Source organism: Choloepus didactylus, chromosome 4 (assembly GCF_015220235.1).
Source record: "Choloepus didactylus isolate mChoDid1 chromosome 4, mChoDid1.pri, whole genome shotgun sequence".
Taxonomy (NCBI): Eukaryota; Metazoa; Chordata; class Mammalia; order Pilosa; family Megalonychidae; genus Choloepus; species Choloepus didactylus.
The window spans coordinates 98,071,596-98,089,213 of record NC_051310.1 but is presented as its reverse complement, the minus strand read 5'-3'; the positions used below and the strand labels follow the sequence as shown (position 1 = coordinate 98,089,213).

Below are 17,618 nucleotides of genomic sequence, written 5' to 3'. Positions count from 1 at the left end.
ATCTATTTGCCTGTTCATGAACATTAGGTGTTTCTAGGTTTTAAGAAACACCCAATACATCAGGTACTACTGATATTGCTAGGAATGCTTGGGTACACATCTCCTGGTGCATGTGTGTGAAGATTTCCCCAGTGGAATTGCTGGGTTATGTTATGCACATTTCCAATTGGATATTGCTACATTGTTCTCAAAATGGTTCCCCTCATAGTCTCAAGGTGGCTGCAGCGTTCCCGACATCACGCCCAAGCACTATAGTAGCCAAAAGAAGAGAGACATATTATTCTGGTTCCTCCTCTTGAGAATGAGTTCACCTTTCCCAGAGAACTTCCAACAGGCTTTTCCTCAAGTCTATTGACGGGGATTAATTCACATGCCCTTTCCTAAACCCAGCATTGGAAAATGGAATGGGTTATCATGAATGGCAAAGACCTGAGTTTCTCAACTTTGGTACCACTGGCATTTTAGACCAGATAATTCTTTGCTGTGAGGGGCTCTTCTGTGCACCCTAGTTTAACAACATCCCTGGCACTATCCACTAAATGCCAGTATATCTTGCCTCATTGTGACCATTAAAAATGCCTCCAGACATTGCCAGATATCCTCTAGGGGACAAAGTATCTCTGGTTGAGAACCACCAGCTTAGACTAATCATTTGGTGAGGAATAGAAGGTGGGAATTCAACCACCATAAGCACCACAGGCTTCAAGATAGGATCAGTGCAGGATGCACATGAACCTCCCAGAAACCTATATATATATATATATATATATTTTTTTTTTTTTAAATTTGTTTTTTATTGAAATTGTTCAGATACCATACAACTATCCAAAGATCCAAAGTGTACAATCAATTGCCCATGGCGCTACCATACAGCTGTGCATCCATCAACACAATTTTTTTTTCTAATTTTTAGAACATTTCCACTACTCCAGAAAAGAAACAAAGACAATAAAAAGGAAACTCACATCCTCCCATACCCTAACTACGCCCCCTGCCTCCATTATTGAGTCATAGTTTTGGTATAGCACATTTGTCACTGTTGATGAAAGAATGTCAAAGTACTACTAACTGTAGTATATAGTTTGCAATAGGTATATATTTTTTCCCTATGTGCCTCTCTATTATTAACCTCCAGTTATAGTGACATACATTTGTTCTAGTTCGTGAGAGAGATTTCTAATATTTGTATAGTTAATCACGGACATTGTCCACCACAAGATTCACTGTTTTATACATTCCCATCTTTTAACCTCCAACTTTCCTTCTGGTGACATGCGTGACTCTGAGCTTACCCTTTCCACCACCTTCACACACCTTTTAGCACTGTTAGTTACTCTCATTACATGCTACCATCACCCCTGTCCATTTCCAAATATTTAAGTTCACCCTAGTTGAACATTCTGCTCATAATAAGCAACCGCTCCACATTCTTTAGCCTCATTCTATATCCTGGTAACTTATATTTCATGTCTATGAGTTTACATATTATAATTAGTTCATATCAGTGAGACCCTCCAATATTTGCCTTTATGTGTCTGTCTTATTTCACTCAATATAGTGCCCTCAAGGTTTCTTCATCAACCCATTTCTTTTAAGATGGTTTTGTTCAAACACTATACATTCCATCCTAAGTAAACAATCTATGGTTCCCCGAGTAGTCACATATTTATGTATTGAGCACCATCGCCACTCTCTATACAAGGACATTTCTTCCACAAAGATGGAGGAAGAGTCAAAGAAGGCAGAGAGGCAAAAGAAAAAGGCAAGAGAAAGAGAGAAAAACAAACAAACAAGCAAACAAAAAAACTTGATAGCTAGAAGGTGACAAAAGGAAAGATAGCATTAACCTAAAGTAGAACAGAGAGTCAGACAACATCACCAATGCCTGGAGTCCCATACCCTTCCCCTATCCACCCCCCCCCCCCAAATACATTTAGCTTTGGTATATTGCTTTTGTTACATTAAAGGAAGCATAATACAATGTTTCTGTTAATTCTAGCCTCTAGTTTGCATTGATTGTATTTTCCCCCCCAATCCCACCCTATTTTTAACACCTTGCAATGTTGACATTCATTTGTTCTACCTCATGTAAAAACATATTTGTAACTTTTATTACAGTTGTTGAGCGCCCTAGGTATCCCTGAGTTATACAGTCCCAGTCTTTACCATTCATCTTTTGTTCTGGTGTCCCACATGATCCCAGCCTTCCTCTTTCAACCATATTCACAGTCACCTTTGTTCAGTGTATTTACATTGCTGTGCTACTATCTCTCAAAATTGTTTTCCAAACCTCTCACTCCTGTCTTTTCCTTTCTGTCTGCAGTGCTTCCTTTAGTGTTTCCTGTAGAACAGGTTTCTTGTTCACAAACTCAGTCATTGTCTGTTTGAGAATATTTTAAGCTTTCCCTCATATCTGAAGGATAGTTTTGCCGGATATAGGATTCTTTGTTGGTGGTTTTTCTCTTTCAGAATCTTAAATATATCACCCCACTTCCTTCTTACCTTCATGGTTTCTATTGAGAAATCCACACATAGTCTTATCAAGCTTCCTTTGCATGTGATAGATTATTTCTCTCTTGCTGCTTTCAGGATTCTCTCCTTATCTCTGATTTTTGATAATCTGATTATTAAGTGTCTTGGCATAGGCCTATTCAGATCTATTCTGTTTGGGGTATGCTGAGCTTCTTGGATCCATAATTTTATGTCTTTCATAAGAGACGGGAAATTTTCATTGATTATTTCCTCTATTATTGCTTCTGCCCCTTTTCCCTTCTCTTATCCTTCTGGGACACCAATGACATGTAAATTCTTGCTTTTCGTTCTGTCTTTAAGTTTCCGGAGACGATGCTTGTATTTTTCCATTCTTTTCTCTATCTGTTCTTTTGCGTGTAGGCTTTCAGGTGCCTTGTTCTCCAGTTCCTGAGTGTTTTCTTCTGCCTCTTGAGATACGCTGTTGTATGTTTCCATGTGTCTTTCATCTCTTGTGTTGCGCCTTTCATTTCCATAGATTCCGCCAGTTGGTTTTTTGAACTTTCAATTTCTACTTTATGTACATCCTGTGTTTTCATTATACGGTTCATCTCTTTTGCCGTATCTTCCCTAAACTTTTTGAATTCAGTTATTATTAGTCGTTTCGATTCCTGCATCACAGTTGAAGTGCAAGTTTGTTCCCCTGACTGGGCCATAACCTCATTTTTCTTGGGTAGGTGGTGTTTTCTGTTGTCTAGGCATGGTTTCCTTGGTTACCCCAATCAGGCCTCCCCAGACCAGAATGGGCTAAGGTCCCAGAAGGAAGAAATATTCAGTATCCGGTTTCCCTGAGGGTGTGTGTTAGAAAATTGGCACACCCTCTGATGCCTCCGGTCACTGTGCTTTTCTGCCCAGCAGGTGGCGCCTGTTAGCCTATAATTCTTGACTGGTGTAAGTTCTGAATGAAAGGCAGGTAGTAGAGCTGGGCCCCACCTCTTTCCTCTTAGAGAAGATGGACCCCCTAGGGGGATGTCATTAGCATTTCAGTGGTCTCTCTCTGCCTGTGCTATACCCTTGTCTGGGTCACAGAACTGGGAACTGAAAATGGATGAGGATTTCTCCACTGAGTCAAAAAAGGAACAGAGCTAGTCTGAGGTGACCCTCTGGCTCTCCAAGGTCAGTCATCACCCAAAGCCTCTGTCTACTTGTTGGGGATTCGTACCTCGTAGTGAGCACTTCACACTCGCTGATTAAAACCCCAGTTGGAGCTCAGCTGAGCTATATTCGCTTGCTGGGAGAAAGCTTCTCTCTGGCACCATGAGGCTTTGTAACTTGGGCTGTGGGGGAGGGGTCTTCCGATTTGGATCCACAGTTTTTTACTTACTGATTTTATGCTGTGATCTCGGGCATTCCTCCCAATTCAGGTTGGTGTATGATGAGTGGAGAGTCACGTTTGTCCCCCTTCAGTTATTCCAGATTATTTACTAGTTGTTTCTGTTTTTTTTTAGTTGTTCCAGAGGGACTACTTAGCTTCCACTCCTCTCTATGCTGCTGTCTTAGATCCTCCTCCCCAGAACCCTATATTAAAATGCCTCTGTGCCAAACACTTCTGCTTCCATTACATGCTTTTTCTCGGAGCCTTGCAAGCAGACCCATAGCTTTTTCTGTTTTCAGCCTGGCAGAGGATTAGTTCCAGAGTCTGGAGTGGGGCAGAAGGTAGCATGGAAATGAAATGAATTCAACCATGCAAAGAGGAGAGCTGTAGAGCCAGGGAACCAGAAAGTCATTTCCAGAGAGAATTTTATTTCATTTTCAGGTAAAAATGCAATTGAAAACCAGATTCTAATTTTCCTTTAGGTCCTTGCCTCTTTTAAGTCCTACTCTTCCAAGGTTCTTCCGAGAGCCTTAAAGAAGTTGCTGAAGGTCAAAACAAGATGTTCCTGGTTTATGTTTTTCCTCCCAATTTATAAATAGCATGGGATAAGTTTTCATCTTGTTTCTGTGACAGTGGCACACTGTTCCTAAAGGTGGCCGAGTTGCAGCCAGTTTTCTCTGTGGTTCGAGGAGGAGAAGGCTCGTCCTGGGGGCTGTCGCGGCAGATGGGTGCCCTTAGGCCAGCTTGGCAGTCTCTGAAGGCTACTTGTTCCCCCTGAGCTTCCAGTCTTTGAACTTTGGGGAAGATGATTTGCCTTAGATGACAGTGATTGGCGAACCCTCGCACAGTTCATTCCAGCTTTTCTTTCTTTTTGAGTGTCCTGCCTTACCAAACTGAGGGCTCAGAAAACTCATTCAGCAAGAGCTGCCTTTTTAGAAGCAAAAGGCACCCCACCACACCCTGGAGTGTGTTCCCTCCTTCTTCACTCATTCCTCACCAGCCCCAAGTCAAGTTGAGCGTTTTCTGCACATTGCCATATGCCCAGCCCTGTGCTACTGGAATAAGACATGGTCTCTGCTCTCAAGGAACTCTCAGGATAGAGGGAGGGTCCCCTTACTACCATGCAAAACATCAACTCTTATCAAACATGAAAAAAGGGTGTGGGCATCCTAAGAAAGGAGAGTTTCATTCCTGCATTTTGCAGAACAGAAGCTGAGGTGTGGTAGAAAGTTCTCTGGACTTAGTACTGAAAGGGTTAACTCCCAGCTCTCCTCTTCCAGCTTTGTGACCTGGGTGGGGGTGGGATGGGGGGCTCATTTGACATCTTTGATCCTGCAAAGTAGGGACAGTGAAACGTGTTTACTTTAAGGCTCGTGTGAGGATTAAATGAAGTAATGGGTGTTAAAATTCCTGTTATGGTATTAGCTCAGTAAAGTGATATTCCATCTGAATTATAAGGTAGCAAGTTCCCTATTCCTGGGAAAATTCAGGAAGTGGCTATGCAGCAGCTTTTTAGCAATGCCCATGACAATAACTAACAACAAAATCATGTGCCAGGCACTATTTTTAGTGGTTCATTCATTCATTCCACAAATCTTTATTAAGCACCTCCTGAGTATTAGAGATTTCTTTGGAAGTTGAAGACAAAGCAGAGAACAAGACATCCAAAGTTCCTGTCCTCATGGTGCTTATAGTCTGGCAGAAGAGACTTTTAACAAATTGTGTTGCCAGGAGGGGTAAGCACTATGAGAAAAATAAAACAGAGTAGGAGGGCAGAGAGGGATGGATCGGATGCTCAGGGTGTCAGAGCCATAACATAAGGGAAGAGACAGTGAGCTTCACGGATATCAGGAGAATGAGCATCACAGGCAGATCAGAGAATGCCAGGGTGTCAGTGGAGCAAGGAGGGCCAGCGAGGGGCCAGTGTGGCTGAGTAGAGTGAGCAAGGGTGAGAGTGGGAGGAGATGAGGCAGGAGAGGTGGTCAGTAGCCAGGTATTTTGGGCCCAGGTAAGGACATCGAGTTCTACCGTAAACATGATGGGAGACCATCAGACGGCTGAGAGTGGAGGAGTCCCATAATCCGGCGGATAATGCAAAAGGACCTGCTTACCTGGCTGGTGGCTGAGGGGAGGAGTGGAAAGAGCTGTGGATCTTCTCCATGACTAAATCCATTGGATTGAGAAAGCTTTCCCAAGATCTAGGAGTCCATGTGAAGATGTCCCCACTCTGTCTTCTTTAGGGCAAGCTGTCTCAGAAGAAGCAGAAAGCTCATCAGTAAAGAACAGGACCTCCTTGCAGATATAGATCTTTAATCTCTGTTTAGGAAGAAGTTCAATTTTGCTCAGGATTTGTAAGGAAAATTCTCCCACTGCTATCCTCCAGATTCCAGGTCTGGTCTGTGGCATCAAAACCATGGGAGCAAATAGTAGAAGGAATACGTCTGCCATCCTGCCCCAGCTTTGAAACTGCCTTTTGTGTTTCCTCTAATTGCATTCACTCTATTCATTGGACAACCATGGAAACCGACAGCAAAGGCGTTTTCATTAAGTTCTAACTCAAAAAGCTTAATCACATTTTGGCAGCTCTTTTCCATGACACAGAAGCATAAACCCTGTTCTCTCCCCTCTCTCTCATCCCTCAGGTTTGGATATTAGGTATGTCTTTATATAACAACACAGTAGTTAAAAAGGGAAAAATCATAGGCTTCCTGAGCAGTTAGCTAGGCTTTCCATTCTCTGGGAACTCCTCAGCATTTTCCGAGAGCCAAGCATCTTCCATGGATCGATATCTTCCCTTTGAATCTGAAAACAATTAGGGTGATGATCTGTGAAATGTAATTCCTAAATAAAATAAAGAAAATGACCCATTCTGATTCCATCCTTTTAATTTTTTTACTGTGCCAGATACTCCCACATGTTGGAGGGGTTCTGGGAGTGAAGTGAGGGCTGTGCAGGGAGAGAGGAAGCAGGGACGCTAGCAGGGCGGTGGAGAAATCAAATCACAGCCGAGCAGTGGCCCCACAGGGAAGAAGCCAGCAAGCAGGGACCAGGCCAGCCCGAGCGCTGGGGCCCGAAGGACTCCCGCTGTGGGAATCGGGCAGGAGGGCAGATTCGGCGGGGCCCGGCAAAAATGGTGGCTGTCCGAACTGAGCCATTACGAGAAATCCATAAGAAAGAAACAAGGAATAAAGGGGATAGAGGGCTACCCATGAGAAAAGGGGCAGCAAAAATAATACCAAAAATAGGTTTCCTATTCGTATGGTGTGCTAGAGGCTGCTCACACAGGCTGGTGAAAGCTCATTGTCAGATTTTCAGGATTTTTGTAAGCTGATGTCATGTTGTGGCTTGAAATCAGTTATAGTGTAAATAGAGTATTTATACCACAGAAATCAGCAAATGCCACAAATAAGGGGCCCCTCCTACCCCATCCCCAAGGGCCAGCTGTTAAACACTTAACAGCACACCTCTGGCTGCTGAGCCCCCAGGCGCCAGTAGCTTGAAAACCCAGTTACCTAAAAGATCTCACCCAGGAGGTAAGCTAATAGCCTAGCCTCCCCTTCTCTCCCAAGAGGATTCTGAAGGGGCTGCTGCCCAGGCGCACCATGGAGGAAACTGTCTTCTGGCTCAGTAGTTCCCAGGTTGGGGGCAGATGTGGGGGAGGTGGGGGTCTCTGTGAAAGAGAAGCATTTATCACAGCCTCTGCTAGTAGTTCTCAAAGGGCAGTCCCCAGACCAGCAGCGTCAGCCTCACCTGAGGACTTCCTCAATCAGCAAGTCTGCAGTTGGAGGTCCAAAAATCTATTTTAACAGGTTCTCCAGGTGATCCTCATGCTCACTCAGCATTGAGAACCATCAGCCAGCCGGTGGTAGTGAGGATTGAGGCCAAGCTGTGAATCAACATAATAAGTTTAAAAACAAGTCATTGTGCAGTGTGATTGTGAAAACCTTGTGGATCGCACTCCCTTTATCCAGTGTATGGATGGATGAGTAGAAAAATGGGGACAAAAACTAAATGAAAAATAGGTTGGGATGGGAGGGCGGTGATTTGGGTGTTCTTTTTTATTTTTATTTTTTATTCTTATTCTGATTCTTTCTGGTGTAAGGAAAATGTTCAAAAATAGATTGGGGTGATGAATGCACAGCTATATGATGGTACTGTGCACAGTTGATTGTACACCATGGATGATTGTATGGTATGTGAATATATCTCAATAAAACTGAATTTAATTAAGAAAAAAACAAGTCATTGTGTCAGAAGCAAGGAGGATTGGAAAGAAGTTGGAAAGTGGAATGCAGGGCGGCAAGATAAATGGTTCGGGATAAAATCTTAATTAAGTGGAGGTTTGGGAGGCTCTGTGGTCATAGGGTGGGGTGGAGAGGAAGCACTGATTAAATGCTGTACCAGCCCCTGTTGATTCTTATATATCACTCTATACTGTTGAGTATATTGTGTACTTGCAGAAGTTTACAACATCTATCCACCCATCCATTTACTGATTCAGTCATTCATCAAACTATGATATTGAGGAACTACCATTAACCAAGGGTTTTGTGCATTAGGAAAACAGAGGTGAACTGAACCTTTCCTACTCATAATGAACTCATGTGCTGGTGGGGGAAATGCTCAAGCAAAATATAATTACAATGCAGCATGAGTTAAAAATAGACATATGAGTAATAAATGCCATCTGAATTCAGAGAAGGGAAGTGAGTCACTCACCTGCCCTGGCTGGGAAGGCTGTCATTTAAATTATATCATTTACTTTTTATAAATAACCCTGCCAGCTATGATTCTCTCCATTATACAGAGAAGAAAAAGGAAACTCAGGAGGGTAAAATGACTCTAGCAGGGCCAGGCTTGATTCAGGGTTTTCAGGAGCTAATCCCATTTCCTTTCTCTCTATGCAACTGGGGCCTGAAGGATTGAACATTTCCAACATTTTACCCAGTGTTTTTCCTGTGGTTTTAGCATTAATATGAATCAATATCAAATAAGACCATGTTGAGCCTTCCACTTTTGTTTGATCAAACTTCACAGGGACAGCACTACTATTTCTCATTAAAGCATGTGTCCTTTATTTTTATTTTTTATTTTTTGAGAAATACAAAGAGTATTTCTTTTTTAGAGTACTTCCCTTTCAAAAGTAAATTTCCATTTTTTAAAGTAATAAATTCCCTCTTCTGACATTCTTACAAAAGCCTGTGGCCTGGCATTCTTTCCTTGGACCTGACTTACCTATAAAGCCAGGAATTGTCCTCTACCTATATTTTTCTGCGGTGAGCACAGTTTCTGGTCAAGGTTGCCAAGGGCAAGAGAGACTTTTAATGACATAGCAGGACATTTGAATAGTAGAATTGGTATATTTATTCAGATTTATGAGAAACTCTTGTTCTCTTAAAATTTCTGGTATGAGGCAACATCCTGATGCAGGATGGTCTTATTTGGGATCTATTAACATTGTGCTACAACCCACAAGAAAAACAGTGTAAAGCTAGTGGGCCCTGCTGGTTAAAGCATGAAGTTCCCATTATCTACCTCTGGGGACTGGTGGGAGGTACCTGACAGCTACTTGCCCCAGCCTTGTTTAAGAGCTTAGGTGAGGGAACTGTTTGTAATAAGAAGCCCTGGCTGGATCACTAAGACCCTAAAGGAAATAGAAACCCAGAGAGATTTTGCAAATATATATCCTTATCCACTCACTGGCCTAAGAGAGTGAAGGGCAAGACTTTGAAAATCACCTGTGTATGAATCCCAGCTCAAACCTTTTATTAGCTTGGACAGCCTTCAATTTCCCCAAATGCAAAGGGATAATAATAAAACCCACCTCTCTGGGTACCTGGGTGATTTAACAATAATGCACATGAAGTCCCAGGAACAGAGCAGACAGTCAACCAATTGTTACTATTGTTTTCAGGACTTTTCCTCCCCAATAAACATAATTCCTCCCAATGAATAATATGGGTGATGCACTGAAAACAGTGGATATGTGTTTTTCAAAGTCTAGCTTTTTGGTTTTAGAGCTTGTCCCAAACTGTGCTGGAAAACTTAACATTTCAACTAGCATTTGACCTACAAAAAGGGTAGAAAGTTTGCACCATGCCCCCATTTAAAAAAATATCAATATGATGTTTTTCTCATTTACATTTCTGATCTTTTCTTTTGCATCAGTGATGTCAAGAATTTTTTTATCAATAGTTGCTCATTGAATATTGCCATGCTATTGCTCTTTTCCTTTGGTAAGCATTATCCAAATATTTACCTGGAAGACAGTGCTTGAGGATTCTCCAAGTCCAAGAAACCCACTCCCATCTGCCAGTGCTCTTTCTGGAGCAGGCATATGCCCTCCAGAGACACCAGTCTGGGACAGGATCAGATACTTTCTTGGAGGTATTCCAAGTGTGAAGACATGGAAAATGCCCATTTGGCATTTACAGGTGGAAAGAAAAATGGACTCTTCGTGTCCTAGGCATTCACTGAGCACCACTTATGTGCTAAGGGCTTTGCTGGACCTTGAGGTTATAGAGGGGAACCAACTGGACACTTGCTTCCATGGACTCAGGGTCTGCTTGGCTCCACAGGCACATAAACAGTTGAATCACATCTCAGTGCTGCAAGAACTCTGCCAGGCTTAAAACTGCTGATGCAATGCAAGAAGAAAGAACAGTTCTTTGTAATGGCACAAAGATAAATGAGGCCACTGAGGTTGCATAATTCAAATCTGATTTCATGATAACAAGTCAAAAATGTATCTCACAATAAAAAGCCAAAAATTTTGTTGAGTGTCTACTTGTCTTAATTTTGGTTGCAAGTAAAGGAAAACTACTGAAGTGGCTTAAGTACAAAAGGTAGGATTTGGACTCCACAGGGACTTGTGGAGCCCTAAGCCTCGAATGACCTCTCAAAAGATGGTTCCCTAGACCCAGAAAGCCCTCAAATATTCAAGCAGTGCTCTCTCCCCATCTCTCTTTGTCTGAATGTCTTTTTCATAGGACAGAAAATGGCTGCCCCGCAGCATCTAAGCATGTCTTCCCTAAGTCCAATCAACTAGAGCCATCTGCCTAGGTCTTATAGCATATCAGCTGCAGGACACTCTGCTGGGGCAAGAGAGTTCACAAGGAAAGTGAGTCATGTGTTGGGTAAGGCAGACCCCATAGTATAAAGCAAGAGGGAAGGATATGGGAAGGGGCCACAACCCTTGCCCTAAAGAAGCTTACTGTCTAGTAAGAGAAATGACTCAATTTGCACAGATAACAATGGAAACATAAAAAATATAAATCGCTGCTGGAAGGGCAGTGCAGATAAAATGCGTAGGAGGCCAGAGGAAGAGACATGATGTCAGTCTGGGAGGGTAGGGAAATTTGCAGAAGAAATTGAAATAAACTGAACACTGAAGGAAAGTTTTATCCAATGCAGGAATTGGAAAGCACCCAAGTCTAGGTGGCGATCAAACAGCAACCGTTAAGACCAAAACCAAGATAAAATTAGGTACCAGGAATTAACAGAGGCAAGCAGTTCAGAACTAAAGCTAGGATTGAGTTTAGTCTGGAGTTCCTTTTGTGATGTGCGTAAGGAGAGTTTGGTCCTTTAAAGGCACAAGCTCTGCAGAGCTATTCAATACTCTTTCCCCAGGTATGTTTACAACCAATCACTTGCATTTTAGCCCCATAACGGCCATCCCAATCTAGTTTCAGCTAGTTAGCTTCTTGTGAGCAGTTTACCATATACTGGGCACTGCGCTACTTATATTATCTCAATTGATTCCTGTGATGGCAGCAGGAAATAGGACTCATTCCCATTTTATGTCAGAGGACACTGAGGCTTAGAGAGGTAAAGCCACTTGCTTACGGTTACTCAGTGAGTCTATTGTAGAGCCAGGTCTGTGTGATTCCAATTCCTCTATTTGTATTAATTCTAGTGTCTATCTTCCATGTTTTCTGTCTCTTATCTGCCTACTTCTAGGTTGTCACAATTAGCATCTGGTGCCTCAAATTGCATCAGATAACTTTCTATCTCCACCAAAGAAAGGACTTATCACTGTATACTATCTAAATTGGTTGGGGGGAAAGGGGCTGTGTGATGTTTAATTCCACGTGTCAACTTGGCTAGGTTACAGTGTCCAGCTGTCTGGTCAAACAAGCACTGGCCTAATTATTACTGTGAGGTTATTTTGTGGACTTAAATCGTTAGTCAGTTGATCCCATCGGTGGCTGATTACATCAGCAATCAACAAAGGAGGTTGCCTTTAACAATGAGAGAAGTCTCCTCATCAGATGGGTTAGTTGAAGGCCTTAAAAGGGAGAAGAGATTTCAGCAGTCAGAAAGAGGAATTTCTATCTCTACTTCAGCCAGCCAGCTTCTCCTGGGAAATTCATTGTCACCTTCATCAGAATTGCCAATTGTGGCCTGTCCTATGGAATATGGATTTGCCAATCCCCACCTTACGGTCATGTGAGTCAATTCCTATAATAAACCTCATATATATATGTAAATCTCAATCTCATATATGTATATATAAGACTACACACACACACATACACACACATCTCTTTCCAGGCTGGGATTGGTAAATCCATGAAAATTCCTGGAAAAATCTGCGTGAGCATAAAAAAATTCCATCAGGTTTTTGCCCACTTGTGTGCTTTGTGTCCTGAACTCTTGAAATTAGTATAACCACCTGTTTTCATTTGCAAAACTTCTCACAATAGCATTATAGATTTGGTGAATGCTTTTTGAAAGCAAAAGAGCATCTACATTTAGCTCAGAAGGTCAAAAGAAGTGTGTAAGTAGAAAAATATGTGTGCGTAAACTTCTGACTCACTTAAATATGAAGATAAATTTAAGTACTCTTTTGGTGACAATTCAGTCTCTTAAATTAGAAACAACCCTAGTTGCTATCCCTTTTTTTTTTTTTGCCTAATTATAAAGCATGGGACTAAAATCATTTGAGTTGATTTGCCCACTTTCCTGTTGTCAAGTGCTATGTCTATGCTTGATGGGATTATTTTAATGTGCTAATTAATTTTGAACTCCTTTATTGTACATTCTGCTTTCAATAGAATTAGATGATACTATGAGAAATATATTTTTCTTGAATTTGTTCTGTAATGAATAGGACAAATACTTTGAGAGGGCAGGAAATGTTATGTTTTGGGTTGAGCTGGCTTAGATACAATTTAATTTGAACAACTAAACATATTTATTAGGTGTAAGAAGCAAATAAAAAAAGAGCTGCTTAAAATTACCTGTTCTCACTGTTAGAGCTGAAACAACTGTAAACATCCTTATGTGTGGACCAGAGTGTTTTTTTCAGGGATACGCAGGGAGCAAAAGCAGAGAATATTCAGCTTACATGTTTCACCCAAGGCCACACTTAACTAGAACTTGTATCTTGCTGTATTGTTTTTCTTGACTCAATGTTTGCAGACATTTTCATTATTTTTCATGTTGATATTGCTTCTGTTTTTCATTTTGAAACTGTAGAAAAAGGCCTGCACCCAGTTCTTGCCTGAGATAGTGAATATTTCTTAAAAGTGACAGAGTCAGTTGTTTCAATTTGCAGGATGACCCCACTGGTAGAAAGAACCCGGGAATGGTGCTGATTCCCAAGACCATCTTAATAGGCCTGAACGTGTCCAGATGGTTTGCACTGCCCAAGATACAGCCAAGTGTTTGCATGTGATTACACTGCATTCAGCAAATCTTAAGGTAAATGAAGTTGATGCTATAAGCCAAAAGCAGAGTTTTGGAAAGTGTGATGTGAACTGGTTAAAAGCTGGGATATGGGGTCAGACAGACCTGGATAAAAATCTTGGCTCTGTCCCTTACTTGTTTTATAGGTTGTTTAACCATCCTGATGCCTCATTTAAACAATGGGAATTATATTGCATGTCCTGGACACCATCAATTGTCAAATTAGTTTATGTACCACAAGGAAAGGAAAAAACACTGCCAATTAAATTGTGATGTACTTTCTTAATTCTCAAACTTCTAATTTTATATTATTGAAAGAGCCCTTTTAGATTAATTTAGACATAAATGTTTACTATATATCACTCTGATGGATGCATTAGTTAAGCTTTCCCTAAAACATGGTTACATTCGGAATCATTCTTCTGAATCACTTTCAACTCCGAGTTATAAATATCCATGTTCTGTTTTGTTTTTACAGACTTTGAGTCATCAAGAGTGTGGCTCATGGAGCCCTTCTTATAATAGTGTCTCACTGTTCCAGGACACTCTACAAGTCTTGATGCTGATACTTTCTTGATCTTACTAGAAAGTGCCAACAAAAGCTTTTCAGTTCAAGTTGTGCAGTACAGAAAATAACTGTCACACATGGCTGGCACATGGCTGGCAATGCCTGTGACACACCATCGACTGTAAGATACATCTTGACTTCAGAGATGTGCATCCTACAACCATGAAATACTGTAGTAGTGCTTCCTTCATAGAGCTGTTGTGAGAAAAATCCACGTAGAGCCCTGGAATAATGCCTGGCACTTACTAAGCACTCAATAAATAATAGCTATTGTTGTTACTACTCGAATATTTTGCAATGGCTCTGTATATGTAAATTATCTAACAATTAAGGTAATGAATTATACCCAGGCTTTAATTATAAGTGTATTTTAGATTAGAGGTGTATGTTTGGTCTCAAATAAATGGAAAATGGAAGCCAATTCTTTATACAAAATTATGGAGGTAGTTTAGGTACACTGTAGGGTCCCAGCTTGGAATAAAGAGTCAGCTAGTTATATTAGCTAGTTATATTAGTCGTGGTTGATCAAGGTCACTCCACCAGCAGTGAGTTTGATATACAAATAGAGCCAGTCCAGCCAGAGGCTCAAAGATATGATCTGTGGAAAAGGATTTTTATGTTTTAAAAATTAGAAACATCTCTTGATTAAGGGAAACTAAAGAGACACAAAGAGACATGATAGCTAAAAGCAACATGTGATCTGGATTTTTTTTTTCCACAAAGGACATTTTTGGGACAATTGGGGAAAAACAGATAATATCTGTATCTTAGCTAATTATACTTATTAATGGTAATTTCCTGATCTTCATAATTACAGTGTGGTTATGTAAGAAAAAGTTCTTATTCTTAGGAAATACTAACTGAAGTATTTAGCAGACAAGGCTATATGTTTCCAATTTACTTTCAAATGATTCAGAAAAAGTGATATGAATATATATAGAGAGAATATAAGGTAAATGTGGTAAAATGTTAACACGTGGGGTGAAAAGTATATGAGTTCCTTTTATTACTTTTACAATTCCACCATAAGCCTAAAATTATTTCAAAGTAAAAACCCAAACATTTAGAAAAATAAACCACTTCAAAGGAAATACAAAGAACATAAAGAGTATTAAACTCATTACAAATCAACCATAGCATTCTAGATGCCCTCCCTAACTTTTTCTTTATTTACATGCACACTCATAGATGTGCCATCACAGAGTTTCTTTCCTTCCTCTTGTCTTTTTTTAACCAACATTATTTCATATAAATAATCCCCTGCATTGGCCAAGTGCAGAGACCTACTGCTTTCTAAAGGCAGTACAGAATCTCACTGTGTGGCTGGGTCTGGGTGTCCTGGCTACGTTCCTATTGTTAGGAATTGTGGTTATTTCCCAGTCATTCATTAATTCCTTAGTGTTTTATTTCATTGTAAAAAAATAGTAATAAAATGTCAGTACAAAGACCACTGTTAGTTGTAAAATGCCCCACACTCCTTGTTCTTGTGCCTGCCCCCACCTTCTTACTGAACCAGTGAGTTCTGTCCTTGCACGTCACAAATGTGTCACCTGTGGGTCATCAGAAGTCCCTGATAAACACAAAACAGAATACCCTCTTTTGACACAAAAACCCTTTGCACTTTTTGGGTGTGTCTATCCTCTGTGCAAAAATGTTGCTAACAAGAGTGAGTGAAAGGGTTGGGAAAGTTAATGTCAGTGAGCAGGTGTATATATGCAGGGGCAGAGGAGAAAATGTGCTCAACAAACATTTTACTTTGAAAGGGACACATTTTATTATTATAACATATGTGTAAGGTTTGAGGAATAGCAGTAAAACATGTACCCACTTATGTACCCACCATATAAAAATTGACCTGTATCTTTGAAGTTCCCTATGTGCCCATCTTTGGAATTCCCTCCTTGCCGCTCTTCCCTGCTATTCTGAATTTTATGCTTTTTCTTCCACAGCTCTCTTGTTACTTTTACCATGTGTGTGTTTTTCTTAAGTATGCATGTTTTTTTTCTAGTTTTTTTTTAAATTCAGTTTATTGAGATATATTCACATACCATACAGTCATCCATGGTGTACAATCAACTGTTCATAACTACCGTCCTATAGTTGTGCATTCATCACCCCAATCTATTTTTGAACATTTTCCTTACACCAGAAAGACTCAGAATCAGAATAAAAAATAAAAATAAAAATAGAACACCCAAATCACACACACCCCCCTCCCACCCTATTTTTCATTCAGTTTTTGTCCCCATTTTTCTACTCATCCATCCATACACTGGATAAAGGGAGTGTGATCCACAAGGTTTTCACAATCACACTGTCACTCCTTGTAAGCTACATTGTTATACAATTATCTTCAAGAGTCAAGGCTATTGGGTTGGAGTTTGGTAGTTTCAGGTATTTACTTCTAGCTATTCCAATATATAAAAACCTAAAAAGTGTTATCTGTATAGTGCATAAGAACTTCCACCAGAGTGACCTCTCGACTCCATTTGAAATCTCAGCCACTGAAGCTTTATTTTGTTTCATTTCGCATCCCCCTTTTGGTCAAGAAGATGTTCTCAGTCCCACGATGCTGGGTCCAGATTCATCCCTGGGAGTCACATCCTGCGTTGCCAGGGAGATTTACACCCCTGGGAGTCAGGTCCCATGTAGTAGGGAAGGCAGTGAGTTCACCTGCCAAGGTGGCTTAGTTAGAGAGAGAGAGGGCCACATCTGAGCAACAAAGAGGCACTCAGGAGGAGACTCTTAGGCACAATTATAAGCAGGTTTAGCCTCTCCTTGCAGCAACAAGCTTCATATGGGCTGGCCACAAGACAGAGGGCTCAGCACATCAAGCCATCAGTTCCCAATGTTTGTGAGCACACCAGCAACAATCCAGATGAGGAAGTCCAACATCTCTGCATTCTCCCCCAACTCTTCAGGGGGGCTCCAAATATATATTTTTATTCTCCACCCAAATTACTTCATGATGTGTTAGTATGCACGTTTTGTAACTTTATACAATCTAAATCAAATCTATGTATTCTTCTGTAACTTGCTTTTTCTTCTTCAAAATCATGTACTTATTATGATTCAACCCTGTTGATGGCAGTAGCTGTAGCTCATTTATTTTCACCATTGTATATTATGCCATTCTGTGATCACACCACATTGTATTTGTTCATTCTCTTATCTATGAATATTTGGACTATTTCCAGTTTGGGGCCATTAAATAAAATGCCCCCCCTCGCTCCTTCCGTTCCTTCCTTTCTCCCTCCCTCCCTTCTTTTTATTTTTTGTTAGTTTTCACATGGACCTGATTGTGAACTTTGCCCATGTCACTTACTAGCTGAATGATCTTAGGCAAATCATTTTATCTCTCTAAGCCTCTGTTTCTGTTTACTTGATTTACCCCCCAAAAAGCTTGAAAGTATATCTTGCTCTATTATTACTCTAGTAAACAATTTATGCAGAAAATTTCAGTCTTCTTTTGCATGCTATTACTGCCTCTATAATAACCTCCAGATAATTTTCACT

General features: G+C 40.7%; 1 long non-coding RNA gene across 1 annotated transcript in view; it reads right to left on the bottom strand.

Annotated features, from left to right (window-relative positions):
• LOC119533289 overlaps window positions 1–6,226 on the bottom strand; it is a 72,794-nt gene extending 66,568 nt beyond the window's left edge. The window contains exon 1 of the long non-coding RNA XR_005216619.1: window positions 5,956–6,226. This is a non-coding gene — a long non-coding RNA (uncharacterized LOC119533289). The remainder of the gene's footprint in view (window positions 1–5,955) is intronic.
• Between the last annotated feature and the right edge of the window lie 11,392 nt (window positions 6,227–17,618).